Raw genomic sequence first — 25429 nt, 5'->3', positions numbered from 1 at the left:
GGAATAGCATGGAGAACATTAGGAGAAGGAAGGGAAAAACGAAGGGGGGGGGAATCGGAGGGGGAGACAAACCATGAGAGACTATGGACTCCAAGAAACAAACTGAGGGTTTTAGAGGGGAGGGGGTTAGCCCAGTGATGGGTATTAAGGAGGGCACATACTGAATGGAGCACTGGGTATTATACGAAAACCATGAATCATGGAACACTACATCAAAAACTAATGATGTATTGTATGGTGACTACCATAACATAATAAAATAAAGTTAAATTAAAAAACATTTTCTCTTACTACTGTAAAGATTTGTATAAAGTAAGAGCTTGACATCAGATAAAAGGCTCATTAAGATTCTTGGCCATCATCTGCTACCAATAAGGAGTGTGTTATTTCTAGAACCATTGTTTTTGATGATTCATAGGCTAGAATCATCATTTAGAGTCATTTTCCCTAATCCTTTAAAATTACTTGTGATATTAGAATCCCCAGTATTAGAATCCTAACTATTGTTTATTATGATTTGTTTATAAAAGTGATCTCTTTAAACAGTCAGCCTAATTCATCTTCCATGATGATATCTATGTGCTTTATATTTTGGTTATGTTTAAAAACAAACCAATCTATATAGGCTTTTCCATAAGACCATTTCTGCAGTAGTTTCAAGTCCTTATTTCAATTAAGATAATTTCTAAATGAAAAATATATTTATCTTTCTTACAGGAATATTTTTTCAAATAAGAGGCAGAAAATCTCTCAACACATTGTCGAGTGCACATTTCATGTCTTCCTCCTTTATTTTTTGCCCAAATGACTTCACACATGCAATAAATCAGACTAAACTATGGGACAGGCAGGATCTCACAGCATAAGGACAAGACTATGTCTCTTATAAATCCCTAGAATTTCTTAGAGACTTAATTGCGTCTGAGGCTCTTCCACATTACTCAGTATTTATTCATTAAGCACTGCCTGACCTGGTACTTGACCCTAAGGAGATGCTTTGCTCTTTAAAGCTATTCGGATGATGGTGAAGGGTTTCTTTATGTGACTATTAGCGCTCACCCGCCCTCGCTCATCCTGCTGCACTATGCTACATTATGGGGAAACGAAGAAGAAGAAGATGTAACTTCTTTAAGGAGCCCATAATTTAGGGTGGGATTAGGGAAAGCTACACAGAGGAAGAGATGGTTGAGCTGAATTTTGAAGGAGGAATAATTCAAGGATGAGTAGATAATACTTTCGGTTGGGGTGTGGGGGAGTAACTCTTTTGAGCACTCATTTTTTTCTTGCTGGTGAGTCAATGTTTGATAAGGGATGGTCTTTACTGGATACATACGAGTGATGGGCTGATGATACAGGGAGTTACTTTGCAACTTTTTCTCACTAGTATCTCTACCTGATCCAGCTTTCCAGCCAGGAGTAGTTTTTTTGAGCTGTAAAAATGAAGTACTGATATTTTACCGAGGCTAACAATGCAGATGTGCCCGTTTCTCTTTGGGAGGTTTAGTTAATTCTGTTCCTGTACGATCATTAATGTACTCATGACTGGATGTAAACATTTAGTGACAGCACTGCTTTGAGAAGTAAATACTCTATCTGTCTCTTCATCCAGCTTTGCATACCTGGGCTCTTTGTGTCCTTGCAATTTGGCGAACTATAAAAAATGAACAAACTGCAAAAATTATTAGATATTTTTTTGATGAAAGCAGTTTGAGGCAGGATTTTCCAGGTCTGTGGATTAAAGGGGGCAAGCGTTCCTGTATCCGGCACCATCACCACAGTGCCCATACTGCATTTTCCTTGTTTTGACTTGATACCTCTCCTCAAGATCTGCTGTGTGGAAGAACTCTTTATGATTAAAAATTGCGTAACTTGTTTAAAAAGTTATTTTTTTGTGTCTTTTATATGCAGGAAATTCTGTTTTTCTTCCTGTAAGGCCCAGTATAGAAGGCTTGCTTAATGCCTAGTTATACTGATTAGGAGATACTAATGTCAGTGTAGAGTATCTCATAACGTTGTACCCATTGTCCTATAGCAGAGCTATATAGAAAGCCAAAAGAGAACCAATATTTTTGGCTCTTTCCTTGAAGTCCACTTCCTGGTAGGTAATAATTAAATTACATGGCTCTCAAAGTAAAAAAATCCACAGATCCTTAGGTGTTACTGAGCAGGTGTGTCACACAGGTAGGTGGGTGGTTAGCTGTGCTAATGGATGATATTACTACATTCATGAAAATTGGTGCTAAGACTTATCTCTGCCACAGCAGTGGATGATACAGACCCTGGAATCCAAATGTTTTTCTCAGTATAATTTGACCAACAGCACTGTTACAATGCTTTCTCTAGAGTAGCATTGAAGCCCATCTCCTTCCTCTGTGTGAAATCCAGAGGGTCAGTCTTTGCTCCGTTCTTGGCATTAAGGGAAGTCCAGGAACGTAAGCATGTGTGTCTTTGAGCTGAATCCACTGTCATCTGCCTTTACCTGGGAGAGGAGTCTGGGTAGCTGGGGGATACTTTCCTGCCATGCTTTTCCATCCATTGATCCCTCTGTCATCTTCCACTTCTCAGTTAGGGCTTTGAATATAGCAGCCTCATGCTTTTCTTTATTTATTTTAAATAGAAGATGTTTTCTTAATATTTGAAGAAAGCATAGTCCAAATTATCTTTTGAGACTTGGATTTAATTACAGAATATTTTCTATTCCGATGTTCTTCAGAGTCTAAAGTCAAGATATAAATGTCCTTTTAATTCTTAAATTCCACATATGGTATTTGCCTTTCTCTGACTGATTTATTTAGCTTAGCATAATATACTCTGGCTCCGTCCACATCATTGCAAATGACAAGATTTCATTCTTTTTCATGCCTGAGTAATATTTTATATATATATATATATACCACAACTTCTTCATCCATTTATCAGTTGATGGAAGGGGTAGGGGAGACAGAGAGAGGCAAACCATAAAACAGACTCTTAACTATAGAGAAACAGACTGAGGGCTGATGAAGGGAGGTGGGTGGGGAGATGAGTTAAATGGGTGATGGGTATTAGGGAGGGCACTTGTGTTGAGCACCGGGTGTTATATGTAAGTGATGAATCACTAAATTCTACTCCTGAAACTAATATTACACTATATGTTGACTAAATAGAATTTAAATAAAAACTGGAAACAAACACAAAAATAAAATAAATGCCCTTTTGAAAGGTCTTGTTTCTTGTATTAAAGGAGACAGAGTGAGGCAAGTTTTCTGCCTTTGCTGACTTGGCTAAAGTGTTCTACTTTTCAGTCTCCACTTTGAAATTGGAGGGATTTACAAAGGCTGTAATTGTGACTCTTGAGTGAAAATGATTACAGGTGTTTTGTATATTTGGTTCCTGTTTTCAAGGACAACTTACAGCCTCTTCTTGAACCTCCTTTGAATCATGACAGATGGGACTTACATGCATTGAGAGTCAAGCAGTCCAACTCCCTAGCTGATTTTCACATCCTTCTTACCCCCCTGAGTGGTCTTCTAGTATGTTCCAGAACACTTCCAAGCCTGAGGTAGCTGATTCTTAGACTGTGGCTGCCTTATGAAGCCCTTTTCTTTTATCTCTCTGTCATGTTTTTACCTCTCACTTTCACTTTTTGCACTTAAAACCTCTCAATCATAGAGACTGAATATTAGTCTACTTCATTCAGTTGTCAGCAGTTTCTAGAAATTGGTCATGAGATTGCTATTGTCCCTTCAAAATAGCCAAGATTCTGCTTGTAGGCGTTCCCCTAGAATATGAAATGAGAATACAGATCATTTTTCAAGAAGAAAAGATTGGAAAGTTATAAAAAGAATTTTTCTAATATTTGAAAAGTATTATTTTTTTAAGCATGTAAGAAGTTATTTGTAGTTTGTCCCTGTCAGTGCTCAGTACTATTAAACAGCAGGAGCCTTTTGCAGTTTAAAAAAATGGTATTTTGAAGTCTGGAAGAACTTTCTACAAGGTGAAAGCAATCTCAGGATGAATTCTGCCAGACTTTTGTCTCAATGTGTTTTACAGATGAATAGAACTTAATACAGTCTATTAAGAGAACAGTTAATAACTAACTACCCATTAGGAGACCTAAGACCCAATGTGTTAAGTATACTTTAGTTTTTTTTCAAAATTGCATACAAATATGTTATAATATTTTAGTATTCTGGTTAAAATTGAGATGCAGTAACTTAAAAATATTTTTAGTGTCTTCTTTGGAGACAATATTAGGCTATTTCAAAAATCAAACTTGATAATCGGTTACTTATTTGATTGTATTGCGGAGAACAACATCAAAAACACGCTGACTTCCATATATATGTATATATTATATATATACATATATATGTTTTTAAGTTGGCTCCACACCCAGCGTGGAGCCCAATGCAGGGCTCAAACTCATGACCCTGAGATCAAGACCTGAGCTGAGATCGAGTCGGATGCTTAATTGACTGAGCCACCCAGATACCTCTAAATTTATATTTTTTAATTATAGTGTAATTAACATACAGTATTATATTAGTAGTTTCAGGTGTACAATATAATGATACAATAATTCTATACATTACTCAGTGCTCATCATGATAAATGTACTCTAAACCAAAGCAAAATTCAACTACTGGGGACTACACCAAAATAAAAAGCTTTTGAACACTGAAGGAAACCATCAACAAAGCAAAAAGATAGCCCACCAAATGGGAGAAGATATTTGTGAATAATATATCCGAGAAGGGGTTAATATCCAAAATATATAAAGAACATACTTTGTATTTATTATTTTTTATATTTACTATTATTACTTTTTAAAGTAGGCTCCATGTCCAGCGTGGAGCCCAATGCAGGGCTTGAACTCATGACTCTGAGGTCAAGACCTGAGCTGAGATCAAGAGTCGGATGCTTAAACGACTGAGCCACCTAGGCGCCCCTATATTTATTATTCTTAACAGACCTAGCATCCAAATCTGATTGAATATTTTCTTTTAACATGCACACAGCAGGCACCTTGTGTTTAAGGGCATGCCCTTTAAATTGGCCAAGTTTTTAACCATTTATCTTCGTTCAAAACAGGTCAACTTCTGATGAATTCATGTAAAAACTTTTCATAAATAACTAGTGATTTTCTCCGGTGCTATCTGTGAGCCAGCAAAAACATTTCCTCTGAGTTTATGAAATAAATATTTTTTGAATGCATGTGTTCTTTTCAATAACATTGAATCTTTACTATGTACAACAAATATTAGTGGTAAAAATCAGTATTTTGCATTGAGTTGAAGAATAGTAGAAAAGAAGTCAAGCGTTCATAAATAGCATGCTTTGGTGATTATGACTGATATCCCTTTAATTTTCACATAACTTCAGGCGCAGAGGGTTGCTGTACACAAACATTTGGGCCGTTAATCATGTTTCTCATTCATGGCACACTACATCATTGGCCAGGATGAGGCCCAGTACTGTAGGATGTTTTCATTCTTGTCTATCTCCAGTCTTCTTATTCTCCCCACTCCTATCCTAATGAGGCAATCATCCTAAAGTGTTTTACATGGTCTTTTATTTGTATGTGTTCTTTTTTTTAATATTTTTAAAAAAATTATTTGAGAGAGAGCTGACCGAGAGAGAGAGCGAGAGCGCGAGCGCACGAGGTGGGGAGGGGCAGAGGGAGAAACAGACTCCCTGCTGAGCAGGAAGCCCGATGCAGGACTGGATCCTAGGACCCTGGGATCATGACCTGAGCCGAAGGCAGACGCTTAACCGACTGAGCCGCCCAGGCGTCCCAATTTGTATGTGTTCTTATAAACATAGATATTATAGTTTTGTGGGCATTTAATTTTATTTTATAAATAGTGTTATACCACAGATCTCTACTCAACATAATGTTTAAAAACCTATGCTTGTAACTATGTATATCTCTCCCAACCTAGCTAACTGTTAGAGAGTACCCCATGGAGGGTATCTAACACTCTTCCATTTCCCCATGGGAAGAAATCTAGATTTCCTTCAGGTCTCTACAGCCACAAGCCATATTGTAATGGACCTGTGGACCCATTGCCCATGTAAGAATTTCTCAGGGGCATATAGCCAGGAGCAGGATTGCTGGGTCATAGGACAGATATATACATAATTTGATGTAGTCCTGCAGGATTGCCCTACCGAAAGTCTGCAGTAGTCCTCTTGAGCAAAGCATAATGCTCAGTACTGTTTAAATTCCATTCATTTGTAGGATGGGCCAAGTGTTTTTTTCCTCTAAGCATAGTTATTTTCTGTATGTTGGGGAGCTACTGCTTATTTTTATTGGTTAATGATTTCAGAAATATAAGATTAAACCTTATAAGGTGAAGCAGCATCTCCTTCAGTATAAATTGGTTCCCTTGGGATTGCATTAGTCAGGCCACCCTGAGCCTTCGGGTAATGGAAATTTTACTCTTCTAGTGCACTGTGTTTTTTGATGTTGTCACGGTATTAATTTGAAAAGTTTGCATAATGACAAAGGAGAAGCATATTCACTTTAAAGAATTGGATTCATATTTATTTATTTATTTATTTTGAAGATTTATTTATTTACTTTAGAGAGAGCTAGAGCGCGCACACGTGCGAGTGAGTGGTGGGGGCAGAGGGAGAGGGAGAGAGAGAATCCTGGAGCAGACTCCCCGCTGAGTACGGAGCCCCACTTGGGGCTCAGTCTTACCGCCCTGGGATCATGACCTGAGCTGAAATCAAGAGTTGGTCACTCAACCGACTGAGCCACCCAAGAGTCCCTGGATTCATACTAATTTAAAGTTAAGTGTCATACCATATGCCAAGAGAGCCTTTGGTAACTGTGGAATAAGAAGAAAAGTTTGTATGGTAAGATGTGAGAATACTAAGAGGGATGAAGGAATACATGGCCCATCAGCACCTAGAACATTGCTGGACACAAGGTGAGGGGCAGTCAGGATTTGTGTAAGGAGCGAGAAAATAGTGTGGCAAGGTGGCAAGTATGCTGTAGGTTATAGCTAAATGTTTCAATTTGCATTCTAATTCTGCCACTTGGAGAAATAATGGCACTATCTGAGCCTCAGCTTATCAAATGGTACACGGAGAACCAGCCGAGTGGCAGTGTCGGGGAGACCGGCATGTGGAACAGACCCGTAACAGGTGTTCGGTTCCTCCAACAAAGTGCACTTTCTACTTCCTGACTCTTCATAATCTCTTGCCCAATATTCTGTCATAAATTGATTCTGGACTTGCCTGGTGTAAACATTTCTAAACAGTCTCTTGTTTTCTATCTTTCTATTCATGGAAGCACTTGATTGAAAACTGTAGTAAGGTTCTATTTAAAAACCGCTCAAAATTATCACGGCTTCACTTACAAAATTGTGTATGCTGAAACAATGTAAATTTTGACCTATCTTTTTCCATCACCTAAAACCTACAAAGGGCTATTTTTAAAGGTCTAATATTGTGAAACTTAAAAAATATAAGGTTGCTGGGGCATGGATTGTTTTACTGTAAGGGGGTTTTGAAGATAACTACAATTTCTTCCTTGAAATGCTAAACTTAAAAAAATGAGTTATTTTTGAAAGAATCCTTCCCAAATGGGCATTTTTCTGTTTCTTTGATAGAATATATATGAGATGTATTTTCACTTCTTTGTTTTAACATACAAGGTTGTTTGCTTGCTGGACCAGCAGTGAAATAGGCATCGTGGGTCTTTTTGTGCTGTGGGCTCTAATTTTGGCTCCCAGTGAAACTGTTATGTCATCCCAGCTCTTTTGCTTTTTAATATGTTATAGCCAGAATAAGAAATAACCAAAATTATTAGCATTTTAGGTAAATCAAGAGTTAATAACCTTGAATTAGACTTGAAATCTTCTCTAGCCAAGTGTAAGAGATGCCCCGCCTTTAAAATAATGATTTCAGACTCAGTGAGTCTTTTGCCTTATGTCCTGAATGCTGGCCACTTTCCAGGTGGTTAAGAGGATCAGGAATCGGAGGTCTGGAAAATAAGGGGTATTATTTTACTTTATAACAGAATAACTTTAGAAACATAGCTATCAGTCTGATACATACTCTGTAATTTATAGTTTGCATAAAATTTTACCACTTACAGATGAAGACCCTGAAATTCAGTAACAGACTCTTGCCCAAGGTGACTCTGCTATGTGTTGAGTCCTAGAACCTAGAATTTCCAGCTCATAGCTCTTGTCGTTTTCCTTTACCAGTATGGAGTGTATTTCCTAGAGGGCTCTTATGTATGTGACTATAATTATGTGCTTGGAATTATTAAGCTTTATGCTGTGTAATCAATCTTTTATTTTATTTATTTTTAAAGATTTTATTTATTTAGAGAGAGCTTGTGCGCACAAGTCAGGGGAGGGGCAGAGGGAGAGGGAGAGAGAGAACCTCAAGCAGGCTCTGCACTGAGCACAGAGCCCAATGCGGGTCCATCTCATAACCCCGCGATCATGACCTGAGCTGAAATCAAAAGTCGGAGGCTTAACTGACTGAGCCACCCAGGTGCCCCTGTAATAAATCTTTTAAGTTATTTAAATAGTAAAGATTAAATAGAAGGAAAAGTGAGTATCAGAAATTTGATGAGGATTCTGGGACTAAGAATGTAGATTTCAAGGTATTAAATACCAGACTTGATTCCCATAAGGTTTCCTCTCCTGACTTGGTAGAGCCAGGCGGCTTGCAGAGCAAGAAGGGCTATCAAACCTACCAGCTCTTACATTTGCAGGTGGGTATATTTGCAACCATAGCCTTCTAGCAACAATGGTTTAGATCTGGTTTTCACCTCCAGAACTATCAGCCAAAGGATAAAAATTTTAACTCAGATGGATGAAGTTAGCAAGACTTGGGATTCAGGCAAAACGAATAATAATTGACTTACTGAGAACTTCCAGTGTGGGCCGCAGTTCAAAGTGCTTTATGTGAACTGACTCGTTTAATCCTCACTACAATCCAGGAGATGATGAACCCAGATGATGAAACCGAGGCACAGAGAATTAGATCTTGCATGTTAAGATCACATATCTAGTTAGTGGTAGCCTGGGATTTAATCAATATATTAGCTCTAGAGTTGCATGGTCTCTCTAAAGAGGCAGCCCCATCTAGGTGCAAGGAAATCCAGGTTTTCATCCAGCTTGTCCTCTCCTTGGGAGAGAGTTTGGTATCTCTAGGGGCAACACAGACTCAACATTGATTCCTAGGAGGGGCTAGCCTAGTTGAGTGTTGACATAAAGTGGATTATCACATTAAGAAAGGTTAGACTTAAAAGTTTCCTGTTCTCTCACAAGACTGCATCGTTTCTTTCCCCCAAGTTAACATATGCCACTCAGAGGCCACCAGGCTCCTTGGAATTTCTTATCAAGGCTCTAGATAAGCCATGCATTATTTTCCATCACTACAGTCTCTACAGACAAAAGGCAATCTTTATGTTCCTAGTTATTCCTTGTCATATTTGAGCAAGTTTTGCAGAGGAAAGGGCTTCTGGGGAGGAATGAGTTACCACGTGCTGACTCTGGAGAAGGCAGGATGATGGGGGGAATAAAGAGGGAACAGGCTGGGGATGCGAGCAGTAGCAACTTCAGCTGAAAAGTAAGATGTTGTGGTCTTAAGCCTCTGTTCCTGAGGTGCAGCAAGTGGTTGGTGTTTTTTTGCTAGGTAGAGGAGAACCTTAATTTGGCAGTCTTTTTCCAGGGCTCTTCCACTGGCTTACAATATAAGCCATCATGCACCTTAATATTCCTATGTTCCCACTCTCTGGTCTTCACTCTGTCAGACTTTTCCTCAGTTACAGCTTGACGTTCATTTCTGCATGTCCAGGTAAACAGGCTACCTTCATTTGAATTTTACCTTCTACTGTTGCAGATTCAATCTTTTTATTTTTATGAGTGTTTGCTGTTGGAAGGATAAAGCCTTCTATGCTTTCTAATCAACTGGAAAAAATTTTAATTTTTCTGTTGATGACAAGACAGTTAATTTCTTAACAGGTGCATAGTTACGACTCAGCTTTGTCTTCATGGAATGAGAACAATCTTGTTTTCCAGTTAGCCATACTTGTATTTTGACACTGAACAGTAGGCATTTGCCTAAATTAATGATTCGCTAAACCTAGAAGTATATAAACAAAAGAGGGTGGGTTGGCTGAAATAATTTTCAAAAATGTAAGAAAGTGTTCAGAGGATCTGAGAAACATTGTGGGATTGTACATTATCTGGCAATAAAAGGAGATTCACACCTATTTAAGGACTTTTTGCTTTTCAACATCGACATAGTTAGAAATAAATGCAGGGCTATTTTTTTTTTTTTTTTTTAACAAGAAGAAAGCATATTGAAAGCTTTGACAGTTGATAAAGTCATGACATACTAGGTGACAAATGGCAATCAGATCCTTGCCTGATGGGATTTACTGTATAGAGTTTTACCAGAAGCGTCATTCGAAAGTGTGCTTTCTTAGGGGGATTTTGTCTGAATGTCCAGTGTTGTGTATTTTCAAGTCATAGTTTTATGCTTGTGTTTGGTCTCACTGATATAAAAATGCAAACATGCTTTTCAGTTTGTAGGTGTCTTTAAACTTTGCACAGGTGTCCTTTATTTCATGCTCGACTTTATTCAAGCCCTTAATATCTAAGCGGGGAGGAGATGGTGATCATAGAGCACAGGTCTATAGGGCAGTGATCACTGTGCAGCCTGCTTGGAATTCCTTCACTTCTAGATCTGTTTTCCAATCGAGATAAGGGTATGAAGAGAATGGGGAAGAAGAGATAAAAAAGGTAGGTTTCCTCTTTTTTTTTTTCATTGCCTAGTTCGTTTTAAATTACTTTCCCAATAGTATTTAGAAAAGTAAAGGGCTCAATAAAGTCCTCTGCTTTTCAGGTATTACTTCTTAAAGTAGATGTTAGCATGCATTGAGCACCTACCAAGTTTCAAGTATATTTGAGGAATAAAGATCTTTTCTTATTTCTGAGAAGTCAGCAACAGCATAAGACTTGTAACAAAGCACCTTAGTAGCTCAATGGATCATTCTCTCAACTTTTCTCTCTGAGATCACTGGCAAAGTTCAGTCTTATTGATTTCCATCCAAAAGCTGACGTTCATCAGAATGGCAGCTTGCCATGACAAAGTAATGGATATCCCAAGTTACTTCTTCATCCTCAATACTGAATTTACAGACCTGTTGTTACTGAACTGTCATATAAAAAGCAGCTAATGGAGGAAGTTTAGTTTCCTTTTAATTGTCAGAACTTATTATATTTCTGAGGCATAGAAGAGTAGCTGTTACATCGAAAGCAATTTTCCGAAGGAAATATTTTATTGTTTTTGTAAAAACAATACTGCTTATTATAAAATTCAAAGTCAGTACAAGAAAGTACAGAGGAAAAAGTTGAAACTTACCATTCAGAAGTCACCATTATTAACATTTGTAAACTTAATTCAGAGAATTGAACAATGAAGAACATTGTTTAGAGTGATTAAAAAAAAGAACATTTCGAATAGATTGTATATTAGAATGAAGAAGAAATTAACATATTTATCCTTCTACCACTTTCTTCCTTACCTGTTAGTTATAATATTCTTTTTACATTGTCAAGGTTTATAACATTTGTTTTTTGTTCAATCCTTACAATTCCCATAACTTAAACTTAAGGGGTTCAGTATCCAACTTGAGTCCTTTTTTTACCATGGCTTTTCCATTCCTCCTGAATTATTTATATTTTGCTTGACTGGAATTAACTGAAAAGTTTGTTGTTCAAGATAGATTTTTGAGTGTTGTAGCTCATGAATTCTTGAATGCACAAAAATGTTTGTTTATTGCCATATTTATACTTGAAGAATAACTTGGCTAGATACAAAATTTTTGGAGCATACTTCCCCCAGGACTGTATAGGGATCCCCCACTGCCCCTGGAGATTGAGAATTGCTGTGCGTGAGTCAGAGGCAATCTCGTTTTCTCTCTTTAGAGAGATTGCTTCTTCTGGCTTAACATGATTATATGATTTTTCCATATCAGTAGCTTCCCCAAGATTAATTACACTATTCAGTATTAATGGTGCTTTATAAAGTTTTCCAGGAACATGGTTTGTTTGAGCTGCAAATTCAAGGCTTTCTTTGATTTTAGGAAATTTATGTTCCATTTGTGCCTATTTTTTCTCTTCCATGTTATTTATTCTCTTCTTCAGGAATAATAACAATGTGTATAGGTGATCTTCTATATCTGTCATCTCTATAAACGTTTATTATTGATTCCTGACTGTGTTTTTTCTTTTTTTGTTTCCAGCTTGATTTGCATCTTTAGAAAACTTACTTTTTATTTCATTTTTTTCCTCCTGAGCTTTGCCACCTTCCTTTTTATCTTATTCTATTCTTTTATGATGTTTCTTTGAGCTTTTAAAAAAGAGGTCATGTCTTTAATTTCTTTGAGGTCATAGGGAAGTATTTATGTGAGCATTTCCTCTGTTTCCTTGTGGTGTATGTCCTTCATCTCCCCTGACTTTGGTACTTTCCTTCTTTCTTTTCTTCTTTCGTTTCTATGCTCTAGTCCCCTGTTCTTTTCTTTTTGGTTATGATGACTCCGTGCCTGGGACCAGCTGTTTGCTGAAGCATTGTGTGGGAGGTGAGGGAGTGGCAACAGGGAGGGAGCAGTGAGCCCAGGGCCCCACAGCTTGTTTAGGTTTGTTGCCCTGTTCACTCTTCACAGTCTGTTCCTCTCCTGGGGAGAGGCCATCTTACTGGGGGCATGAGGGGGTTAGTGGAGCTCATTGCAGAGCTCCTGGGAGCTCTATGTGTTGAACAGAAGTTTGCCCTGTTACCTTCCTTTGCCTCCTTTACTTCACATCTGAATGGTCCTTTGACCAGTTCAGATTCTGGGGAGATATGTGTTGGCTCAGAGTTTTCAGTATTTAGCTTCATGGTTTTTGGTAACTTGAAATTAAGACCATTTCTCATTGTAGGGAACGTGAGGTAGTTTTTTGTTCCTCCATTTCTTTATTCTTCTGTTGCTGTGTATGAGGGGTTTATAATCAGGGTAAGGAACAGGACATGGAAAAAAAACCAATGACAGGCTTAAGATAGAAAATGAGAGGGAGGGAAACATTTTCAGTTCTTGGAAGTATTTTGACCATTATGCATTTCTCTTAGGTATTGTTATCATGGCAGTAGCCTTGGATTTGTAGAATGGATGAGTCAGTAACAATGAGGAGCTATTAACTAGGAACCTTCACTGAGTTACCCAACGCTAGGTGGAGATGACTGGGGATGGGCCATTTGGATCCTTGCTTCAGTGACATTTTTAGACTCCTGTGGTAAATTTTACCTGTGGTAAAATTTGGGCAATTCTAAAAAATAATCCAATGCCCAGAATGCAGATAAAGAGCTAAAGAGAACTGATATCCATGTGCTTGTTATCTGAGGTTATGGGATTAAAAAGTTAGAATTATCTTTCATTTTTAAAACAATCTCTTTAATATTTTCTTAAAGAATAAGCAAACTAAAATTATTTTTTAGTTAAGAATTATAGGATGACCAGGCGTAAGGCACAGAAAAAAGGGAAAAAAGCCTCATTATGCTATTACTTCGCTCATCCTTTCTGATTTTGGATTGTAGTTTAGTGTGTGTATTCAAATTATTAGTCATCTCAAAAATATCCTCTGGTTTTAGATATTATTAGTCATCTGGAAGGCTAAATGCCATTACATGGCCTCAGGATTTTTAAAATTGTGCATAAAAATAGAGCAATTTATAATAATGATCTGACCCTCTGAGCATGCAGAATAACCTATTTCAGAATTATTAGATGTTCTAAATATTCTAGTACTGTACTATATTTTCTTTGATGAAAAAATAAGAACTCTGAAAAAGATTTTATCTTGTTGAGCAAAAAAGTGTCTACAAGTGGCTTTATAATATGAGTGTACTTTGGTACAGTGTGACACTGGTCTTGCTTTTCCTTAGATCCACTGTTGGTGTTATTGCTCATGAATTCCGCCTTCCTGTGTGCAAATAAATTTCTTGAACTGTAGGAGAAGGTGGGAGTGAGAAAGGGGAGATGTTTGTTGGCATTGTTAATTCAGAATTCAGAAATACGTTTTAAAATAACTATCAAAACAACTGAGATTGATTTTTTTTCCCAGCCACGGTAGTTTTGGCGATTGAAAGCCAGTATTTGTTTTTTTTTTTTAAAGCAGATTTAAATTTGTAGATTATTCCAGTGAAGATGGCATGGGATGGTATCACTTACCATGTTCTTTGAAACCAGTTACCGGCCATGGCAGCTCCCTGTGGGGTCTACTTAACCTTGTGCCACACACATCCTTCTCTGTCCTTATGTAGCTCCACAGAAAATCAGTGCATGGGAGGATTTTGTTTGTCTCATGCCTTTAATCTTCTGTTCCATTAGCTGTCTAGTTCAAGGGTTAAATATTTTGGTAATAAAGTCATAGATAGTTCAAATCCTGTCTGCTCTATTACGGTTTGTTATATTTCTGAACTTTTCCGTACTTTGGTGTTCTCCAAGAACTTCTTTTCCCTTTCTAAATTTTACTCTTTTAATAGAAATGGACTCCTACATGAACACTGGAGTCTAAAAATGGCCTAATAAGCCTGCTATTTTTAGGGAAGGAGAAAGTTGCCTTTTGTTCTCTCTGTGCTTTTCACTTCCCACATGTTCTTTAGACTTTTTTCCCTCTGGTCTTGGTAGTGAGAGCTTTCTAATTCCAGATGCCTTTTCCTTGGTTATTTCTGGCTCCATTTGTCTCATAGTCAAAATTTTTAATGTCAGAATTGGACTGGGCTCTTCTATTTCTATTGACAGATATTTTGGATTCCTTTTCCTCTAATTTATTAAAATTATGAAATATCATACATAAAAGAGTGGAAACATGTTTTTACAGTTTAAGGAATAATAATGAAATGGACATTCATATATACTCAGCATGCAGGTTGAAAAACAGAACATTCCTAGTGTCTAAGCTTGTGTAGGAGATTTGGGAGTTATTTTTTGTTTGTTTGTTTGTTTGTTTACCAAAAAACAAGACCAAAGACAAACCCAGAAAAATAGTAATAAGTAATGACAATAGAATTTTCAGAAGAAAATGAAAATGCGGATGCAGGTTTATTCCTTGCATTCCATAAAAAAAAGAAAGCTGTGTAGGATTATAAGTAGGATTAGTACGGAAAGGGTTCAGCTGTTCATGCTGACTTACTGAAATTAGAAATAGAGTAAAATGAAGATTTCAAACATATACAATGAAAATATTCAGTGGACTGACATCCAGCATACCTTTGTCTGATGGTCTAAGGAATGATTAAAAATTTCCTATACCGGGCGCCTGGGTGGCTCAGTCGTTAAGCGTCTGCCTTCGGCTCAGGTCATGATCCCAGGATCCTGGGATCGAGTCCCACATCGGGCTCCCTGCTCGGCAGGAAGCCTGCTTCTCCCTCTCCCACTCCCCCTGCTTGTGTTCCTGCTCTCGCTATCTCTCTCTCTGTGAAATAAATAAATAAAAATCTTTAAAAAAAAAAAAAATTTCCTATATTGGTCCCTCAACTAGAGAACACACGACTTCTCTTTACCTCATTGACTCCTGGTCTTTGAGGATACATACTAGTAGCATTTCCATGTCTTACAATTTGTTATAGAAAGCCCATTAAGAAATTATGCGTACACACACACACACACACCTTTCATAAATCTCCAGGTAGCAGTTGAAATAGTAAAGAGGTGTGCTCTTAGGGTAATCTTACTATCACATCTCTTCTCATCTTCCTTCCTTCCTTCCTCCCTCCCCCCCTTCCTTCTTTCCTTCTTTCCTCTCTGAGAGGCAGAGAATGCGAGCAGCAGTTGGGGGGGGGGCAGTGGAGAAGGGCAGAGGGAGGATCTTAAGCAGACTCCATACCCAGTATGGAGCCTGACTGGGGGCTCAATCTCACGACCCTGAGATCATGACCTGAAACGAAATCAGGAGTCCCGACGTCTAATCGACTGAGCCACCCAGACACCCCCTTTCTTCTTTCAGCCATACATTCCCACTCTTCATGGGCAGACTGCCTGGGATTGGCTTTTGACTTCATGGATACTTACCTAAAGATAGAGACAGAAAGTAGCCTGAGTCTCAGTTTTCTTGCTGCCATGTATTGTCTCAGGCCTCACCTTCCTTACCTGGGGCTGAGGTCTGCTTGTAGGACCCTCAGTTCCTGTGGATTCCTCAGACTGGAGTGTGATGTACTATCTTGTCTTGTCTTTTATTTCTTCTGAACTTCCTGGCTTGTGGACTCATCATCGACAGAACTTTGTTAGGATACCTCTTCTGTGTAAGTGATAATATAAAAAAACTGTGGATACAACATGGCACCTGTCATTTCTATGGGATGGTAGTTTGGAGAGTCTCCTTTGCTTATCTGGTGTTCACATGCTGGTGTGATCTCTGGACTCTATGCATTTCAACTCCTGAATATTCTATTGGCCCAGAGTTTGACTCTCCCAGAGTAGTAGCTTCTGGATTTTTCACTGAACGTAGTCCACTCCATTTTCTACCCCTATTGTAAGTTACCAAACTTGGGTGTGAATCAGTTCATTTAGGATCTTTCTCCTTCCCTATCATTTCCAACTCATGATTCTAGAACTTACTATTGATACATAGTGAATTTGCCACTATGGATCACCGTTAATTGTTCGAATTTTCACGAGGTTCTAAAAATGTCTAGTTTTAAGATTAAACTAAATATAGCTTCTCTGAAAGGACCTAAATAGCATAGTTTCTCCTTTTTTCTGTGTCAGTCTCTCTGGGATTTGGCTGCTTCTAGAATCTTACAAAAGTTTTGCTTTTGATCCAAACATTGAAAGGTACTTTAATTGTGAAAGTAAGGTCGTCTACATGGACTTAACATTTTAAGACAATTTAATGAAAGTTGTCTGGCTAGAGGAAAAGCCCATTTATAGAAATTGTCTTAAAACTCTGTTGTTTTAGATATCTGTTGTTTTGCTTTTTTCTACCAGAGATTTGATTTTGGCACTGACACATTATATACATTAAGATGGAAGGAATATGTCTGCCTATAAATTATTTAAAGTGACTTTTAAGACATATATTTAGAGACTCAAGTGTCAGTAGATGATTTAAGTAGCTTTTAAGAGATAAAAATTCAGTTTTAGCTTTATGCACAATGTCCAGACTGTATAGTTAGACTGGAATAGATTACTCACCTGTGATCACTATTTTATACATATCCTTCAAAGTGACATGAAATGCCATCAAATTTGCTTATCAAAAGCTACTCAAGCAGGATACTTATTTTTCCCTGTTACCTTTGGTTTTCAGTATCTTTATGATAAAGCATGTTAGTATGACTTTAAGTTTTTGAGTTATTTTTAGTTACAATCAAGTAATGGTTTTGTAATTGTTATCTGATTTTTAGCACACCATTTAAATAGGTTGGTGTTAAAACAGATATAGCTTCAGCAGTTCTTAAATATTAGCTCTTAGATTAGTTTCTATGTAAAAGTTTTTTGTTCATTATTAATCTAATCTGTAGAGAAGTTTATCACTTTACATCTTGGAAATTGAGGTTTGTTCTTTTTTGGTTGAGGTACATAGAAACATGTAGAATTAGAAAAAAACTGTAAAGAGGCTTTTTACAGTATGTATGGAATATGGATGGAACTTTTCTTTTAGCACCATTCTTGAAAATGTTAGCTGAAGTCATCCCACTACATGGCAGTTGATTATTTCACAAAGTGTGTACCGACTAGATGAGATGGGTGTGTTAATGATCCCCAACTCCCAGCTTAGCACAGGTATATTTTTAGGGTAGGGGATGATGGTAGTCATACTCACATTCACTATTTTAAATTTGGAAGTATCCTTAGAGATCCTATAACCCAACATTCATGTTTTTTGTAAGAAAACTTACCCAATACTGTTCTGCAGTATTATTGTTCCACAATATTAGGGACTTCTCCAAGGTCACAGAGACAATCAGTGTCAGTCAGGCTAGGAATTGGATCTCTGGATTCCTGTTTACCCATTTGTTCATTCACTGACATTAATTCGTTCTGCAACGAATACATCTGGGCGCTTGTTTAGTTCATTCTTTCATAACTGAGGATATAACCGTGAGCAAAGTAAAAAAGGCCAGGGTAGCACTACAGTGACCTACACTGAATCTAAAAGTCCACACCAGTTGGAAGGAATCCCCTTTCCACAGAAGCTACAAATAGTTTTTCCGATAAATTCTATGCTCTTCAGAGGCCCGTTATCTTGCTATTATGTTGAAATGGTACATAATTTGGAAGTATGAACAATTCTCTGGCTAGAGCAATTAGTTGGGCTTTAGGAATTCATGTTTTGTTTTGGTTTTTTTTTAACAATCAAAGGCCCAGTGGATCATTTTTTGATGCCATGAAGTATGGGATGAATTTGAAGATTATTTTTATAAGTGGTAATTTAAAAAATGGGTGCTATTTTGTATAATAGTAATTTTTTCCTTGAAGAAACCTTAAAAAGTTCTCATTTTCCTCCTCTTGTTGCTATTCTGTGTTCTTGTCTGCCATCTTGGTTTGATGTCATGGCAGAAGTATGTTTGTAGGTGCTACGTTGTGACAGTTTATTTCTTCTTTTTTGGGGGGGCGCAGCAAAAGCAAGGTTTATTGAGCAATAGCAAAGTGATGGTACAAAGCTCCCAAGGAGGGAGGGGACCCGAGGGGGGTGCCCTTGTGATAGGTTCTTAAAAGCATGTACTATTTAGGAAGGACTGTGGTTTTGATCTCTAAACATCCTCCTGTTATATGTATGAAGGATCCATTGCATAAAACGTTGTTTCCTGTTTAGTACAGAGAAATCTAGGATGACAGTTTCAAATGCCTTTTCCTTTATATGGCTGTGCAGCCCTGTGGTCATTCTGTCCCATGGGACCTGCTCTGTGGCCCTGGGGCTCAGTTTAGCCAGCAGACACCCTCCAGCCTCAGGTTGGGGGAGCACCAGCCAGACAAAGGGTTAGACTCCTCCCAGGTAGAGCAGAAAGAGAAGAAGAAACCGTACAAAAGATCACTGTGGTTCTTCTACAAAAATCTTAGACTCTCCTTGAACTATTAAAAGAACATAAAATTGCAGAGTTCACACTAGCATTTGCATAGCAGATGTTAGGACAAATATCTATAATTTACAGTAAAACCATTTAAAGAAATGAAAACATTTAGGTAAAAATTACATAGTCTTTTTAATCCTTTATTTGTCCCTCCACTGTTTTTTTCTCCCTCTCTCTTCAGCCAGTTAATTGAATGAGTGAAGCAAAGTTAAGGCTACAGGTTTTCATCTGTGGAAGGCCTTTTCTTAGTGTTTCTGCTGGGCTCTTGCTGTTCTCTCCTGCTGCTAACATTAATTACTTTGCAGATGGCTCTAATTGACCCAATAAAAGAACCTTATCTGTGTTCAGCCCTTCCCAGGCCTTACCGTCTCTGCAGCTTCTGAGGACACAGGATGTACTGCATGCTTTCTGCTCTGACAGAAAACCGAGTTTGGCCTCCCAAGTTCTGAGTTCTGATTCTAGCGCACCCTTCTTTTCAGCTCTTTGCTGAACCCTGTGTCCTACCTGGGCCCAAATCTGCCTTTGTAACAGGACCACCACCATGCCTGATGCCCTGGCCCTGCTGGACTTTTAGCAGAATATACCTCCCTGCTTGCACGGCCTGGTCCCTCTGTCTGTATGACCTGCTCTTTCCCCGCCTCTGTTTCCCTGACCGTATTTGGTCACGAAGCTGCCTTGGCCTTGCTTTCTTTTTTTTTTTTCTGTATTTTTTTTTTATTATGTTATGTTAATCACCATACATTACATCATTAGTTTTTGATGTAGTGTTCCATGATTCATTGTTTGCGTATAACACCCAGTGCTCCATGCAGTACGTGCCCTCTTTAATACCCATCACCAGGCTAACCCATCCCCCCACCCCCTCCCCTCTAGAACCCTCAGTTTGTTTCTCAGAATCCATAGTCTCTCATGGTTGTCTCCCCCTCCGATTTCCCCCCTTCATTTTTCCCTTCCTGCTATCTTCTTCTTTTTTTTTTTTAACATACAATGTATTATTTGTTTCAGAGGTATAGGTCTGTGATTCAATAGTCTTACACAATTCACAGCGCTCACCATAGCACATACCCTCCCCAATGTCTATCACCCAGCCACCCATCCCTCCCACCCCCGACCATTCCAGCAACCCTCAGTTTGTTTCCTGAGATTAAGAATTCCTCATATCAGTGAGGAATGTCTTTCTCTGATTGACTTATTTGGCTTAGCATAATACCCTCCAGTTCCATCCAGGTAGTTGCAAATTGTCTTGCTTTCTTATTGAAAAGTTCCTGATCATCCTTGTAGAGATGAATTTCCTCTTTGGGGGCAGCTTGATGCTTTGTTATTCATCCCAGGCAAGGTGCGGCCTTGTCTTATTTTAGGTATGAGCTGAGAGGCACCTCGAGGATATGGACTGGGTTTGTTTCTCCTTGTGTCCTCACTCACTCCATCTAGCACGAACAACCTCCAGGTGTTCAGGGAACGGCGGGAGCCGTGGGGGGTTGGGGGGGAAAAGAGGCAGAGAGCCCAGCCAGTAATCTCGCATGATTGCCGGTGGCCTTGCCAGGAGCTGAAATTCCTTTCCTGTCCCGGGCCTAAAATTAGCCCTTCTTTAATTTCTTCCTAAAGGCACTGTGTTCCTCCTCTTTTAAAAAAATACAGCTTGTATTGTGGCTTCTTATCTTAAAAGGTAGTATATAGTCATTGTAAAAACTTCAGGAATTCAGGGGTGAGCCAAAGAAAGAAAATAAAAACCGTTGAAAGTTCCACAGGAAACAGTAGCTTGCTGTTAAATTTGAGTGTCTACCTTTGCTGATTTTTTTTTTCTTTCCGTAATGTAAACACACTTTTAAAAAGTTACCGAACATAATATTCTCTCATTTGCTTTTTTCACTGAACAATTGTCTGTAAAACCACGTATAAATAAAAAACCAACTCCTACCTCCATCATCTTCAGGGACTAATCCTGTGTGTGTGAGCGCGCGTGTGCGTGTGTGTGTGTGTGTGTGTGCGCGCGCGCGCGTGCGCGCGCGCGCTCTTGCCTGCTTATTTCCTCAGGACACCTTTATGAGTAGCGTTTAGGAGATTATAAAAACTTGTGGATTTAAAGGGTGAATATGATAGCTGTTGCCAAATTGTCCCCAGCAAGACGCACTAATATGCATTCCCAGCAGTAATGTGTGGAGTGCTCGTTTTTCTGACTTTTGCCCACTCTGGCTGTTATTACTCATTTTTACTTTCTAAACCGATGGGAAAAATTGGTCTTTTATGGTTGTTTTAATTTACAGGTCTTTTATACTAGTGCAATTGTACGTTTGTATATAATTGAGGACCATTAGTATTTCTTGTTTTCTTTTTCCATGAACTGCATTTTGCGCATTGTTTTGCTAATTGCCAGCCCACATCCTTTGCCCATTTTCTATTGAATTGTTTATCTGTTTTTACTTGGTTTTAATTTTGGCTCCTTATGTTAAGGATGGCAACCCTTTGTTTTTCATATATTTTGCAAATGTTTTTTCTTAGTTTCTCTTGAAATTTTGTGTATTGTATTTTTTAACTCGTGGAAGTTTAAAAATTTTTTTATAGTCTTATCTGTTGTTTATAATTTCTGGGCTTAATATCGTGCTTAAAAAGGCCTCTTCTTCCTAACATTCAGCTGTATTTTTATAGCTTTATTTTAAAAAATATAAATCTTTAATGTATATATTTTTAGTTTGGTGTAAGATATGATTAGGGATCTAAGCTTCCCAAAATGTTAAGTCACTTGTCCTGTACATATTTATTCTTTATTCTCTTTCTTACCAATTTAAAATGCCATTATTTTCATATATAAAGTTTTTGATATGAACGTGAATTTCTTTTCTGTTCTTTTCGTTTCTTTTCTTTTCTGTTCTCCCCTTTGGGCCATTTGTCTAATCAGGTCGTGCTCTGTATCTTGGTTATTATAATAGTATATTATAATAGTAATATAAATTAATAGTAATATCCTATTGTAACTCCTTTTTTAAGAAAAATGTTTGGGTAGACATAAGCATTTGTTCTTTAAGATGAACTTTGGAATAATTTTGTCAATTAATAAAAATTTGCTGGATCTTGCTTGGAATTAATATTAAAATTATAGGGTATATGTACATCTATGCATATGTATATATATGAAATTCCTTTCTGTTTTTGTCATTATTGGTAGAAACTTCTCCCCTAAACTATTTCTACGTGGTTTTTGCTGGTGCACATAAAAAAATTTTTTTTTTTTGCATATTTATCTTGTAACCAGCTACCTTATTTAATGCTTATTATTTCTGTTAGATTTTCCATTAGTTTCTTTTTTATTCTTTTGACTATTTCATGCATACTTAGAAAGAATGGAACACTTTGTAAACATATGTGCAGTTTTTCTGATAAACTGAAAAATGGAAGAAGCAGGGAGTTCTTATCCTAGGACATGGCAAGAATTGGACTTGAAGGAGAGCTGTCTGTCCTGGACAAGGTTATAGGAAGGCAAGGTGGATCACAGGTCCATATCCATTCTCTACGATTTTGCTGTGTGTTTAATAGCTGTAAAAAAGAAATGTTGGGAATGTCGGAAGAGAACCCGCATTGGCAATATTCAACACACTCTAATATTACTAGCTTAAATTTGTGCATCAAAGCATTTCAGGTATGTGTAATTGTGTTCAAAAGGTATGGTGTTTTTATTTGGATTCCATTTTCCCTGTGTTTAAAAATCTTTTTTTGTTTCATGATGTATGGGGGTAAAACCACATATGTGAGAATACCTGGGACTCTTATAGAGGAATCTCAGAATTACTGGTATATACTTGCAGAGATATTGGCAGCCACTTCCTACGGTTTGACTTCAAGCCAAGGAGGAAAAACTGAACATCTTTCATTTTTATTTAATTAAAGATCTCTGTTGATACCACCTCCTCAGAAGGGAACTCGTAATTGGCTACCCTCATTGGCTGATCAAGCCAGCTTGGGTGGTGGTCATCAGCTTTTACATCTCAAGTTCATTCCTCCTTTCTCTTCTAGCTCCTCCTTTGTCTACTTCCCTGTCTATTAACTTGCAGCCCTGCCTGTGTTCCCTGTTATATTAGACTAGGGTGTTACTAGTATGGTGCATAGGGCCATCACCTATGAGATGCAAGAGCTCCTCCACATTAAAATTTTGGCCGCAACCTCTTATGTGATTTAGGAACTCGTTAAATTCCTGTTGTGACCCTCAAAGAGGTTTACACCCTACATCCTGCTCTGCTAGGAGTGTTCTCCACCTGCAGCTCTCCTCCTATGAAATATGCCCACATTCCCAGCCCTCGCCTAGCAGGCTGTCTTTGTTTGACTTAACACAAAGCTTCTATTCAATCTGTAATTACTTTTACCCACTTAACATATCATTTCTACTCTTTGAAATTCCAACCTCTTCATGCCTACAATCCTTTAGCACAGCTTAAAAGTCTTATTGTATTGTTTACATTCAAAGGATTATATATTTTCTAGCTGAAACACTTTGGGTATAAAAATTATTTTAGGTGGGATGATTAATTTTTTCCTCAACCCTGAGAAAAGTGGCTATTGAAAAATCATTTGACTTTTAAGCCTATTGTTTTCAAAAAAGGAAAGCAACATAAGGACAGAGGATAATTATAAGGTTACAAACTTATGCTTGTATGAATGTACTGAGTTTAAATTCTATGTCTCTCTTCATTACAAGTTATAGTAATTATTTGATGAATTAAAATATGTATGTGTATAAAAGGAGAAAAGAGGGAACAGGCATGGTGCTTCATTGTACAATGCTATTATGCTCAAAGCCCCATGAAGTTGCTCATCTCCATAGTGACCAGTGTTTGTTATTAAATGAATGAATGAGACCTGGTGGAGAGGGCAGCAGGAGACTTCTCGGGTAAATCTGTCAGGGGCCACTGGGCATGATCAGGGCTTGCAATATTGAGAAGCTAAGCCCTGTCAAACAGAAGATAATCAGATGAGTGAATATACATTATGAAAGTAGACATTAGTGGCAGTCTTGTTTCTCTACACACAATTTTTTACTCTTTGTTCACATAAATGTTGACTTCTGTTCTAATCCCAGTTTTGAACACATATGGAAGTAACTTAAGGGTTTTACTATTTTACTACTGAGGACTGAATTAAAATATTTGTGCTACTGTTCACTTAAGAAGGAAGACCTCACGTGACAAGAAGCATGGCTGGTTGAGACCTGACAAGTCCAGTGTACTGCAGTGAATGTGGATTTGTAGCTTCCTGGCTTCCACATCTCTGACTGCTGACTCGTCTCCCCCTATCTACCTTCTGATGTTATGCACTCAGAGAGAGAACCCAAGGCCACTACCCAAGGTTGTCCTAAAATGGTGGCCATATAAACATAATCACAGAGGCCAAAAGCAACTGGAAAAGGAGACATACTCACAGACTGCTTGCTTAGTAGCATCTCAGCTTTAGGATACTTTTCATTTCATAGACTAGCCTGACTTTCCATATAGAACTTGATGTATGTACCTAAAATTTGACTTTGAGGTAGGGTAATCATATGTCCCAGACCTTCTTGGTTTACATCTGTTGTCCTGGCATAATTACTAATGTGCCTCTTTGCACTCCCCAAAATGTCCTGATTTGGATGATAAATTATATGACCATCCAGTTGGTAAGCCTTGGTGCTTGCTACTATTCTTCTCGACTTTTCCCTAGATCTACTGATGAAGGAATGCCCTGTTGGCCTCTAGGTCCTTTTTGAAGAGCTCATTCTGCTCCCAGCAACCCACACAATTTTTTAATCAGGGGTATAAACTGTGAGGATTCGACACATTTCAGTGTCGTTCAATTTCAGTGAACATAGATTTCAGACCTGGGCTTCTAGAGACTGATAGTTTGACTTTTTTTTATAAGGAAGTAAATGACTTTGAACTCATGTAGATCAGATGGTTTTCTTGTGCTCCAGCATTTGTCTTTCCTAGCATTTCCCTCGAAGCCCAAGGCCCTGATCTTTACCTAATCAAACAATTTGCTTGATTAGCCTACTCAGCCTTTCATGACAGGGTTACCCAAAAGAAAGCATATGATTCTTTCTTTAAAGTAAGGGATTCAAGTTACTTAAAAAAACAAAACAAAACCCTAGGAGTCATCCACCTTTTTTGGTTAATAAGATTTTTAGGCAGAAGGGATTCTAGTAAGTAACTTTTCCCAGTTCCTAGGATGCTTGGCTTCTCCATAATGAGCCTAAGTGGAAGATATAAACCTTTGGGAGTTTTGATCACTTGGCTAGGCAGAAGGGATTCCTAGTAAGTAACTTTTCCCAGTTCCTTGGCTTCTCCATAATGAGCCTAAGTGGAAGATATGAACCTTTGGGAGTTTTTTTTTTTTTTTT

The 25429-nt window shown here is 38.0% G+C and overlaps 1 protein-coding gene across 1 annotated transcript in view; it reads left to right on the top strand.

The window, feature by feature from the left end:
• The window catches only part of ADAM23 (ADAM metallopeptidase domain 23), a 131408-nt gene that overhangs the window by 17431 nt on the left and 88548 nt on the right, over positions 1–25429 (top strand). The window lies entirely within an intron of this gene.

Source organism: Leptonychotes weddellii, chromosome 3 (genome assembly GCF_054177405.1).
Source record: "Leptonychotes weddellii isolate Sample4059 chromosome 3, ASM5417740v2, whole genome shotgun sequence".
In the NCBI taxonomy this organism is placed as follows: domain Eukaryota; kingdom Metazoa; phylum Chordata; class Mammalia; order Carnivora; family Phocidae; genus Leptonychotes; species Leptonychotes weddellii.
Note: the sequence above shows the minus strand (reverse complement) of the source record. Positions and strands in the feature narration are given on the sequence as shown.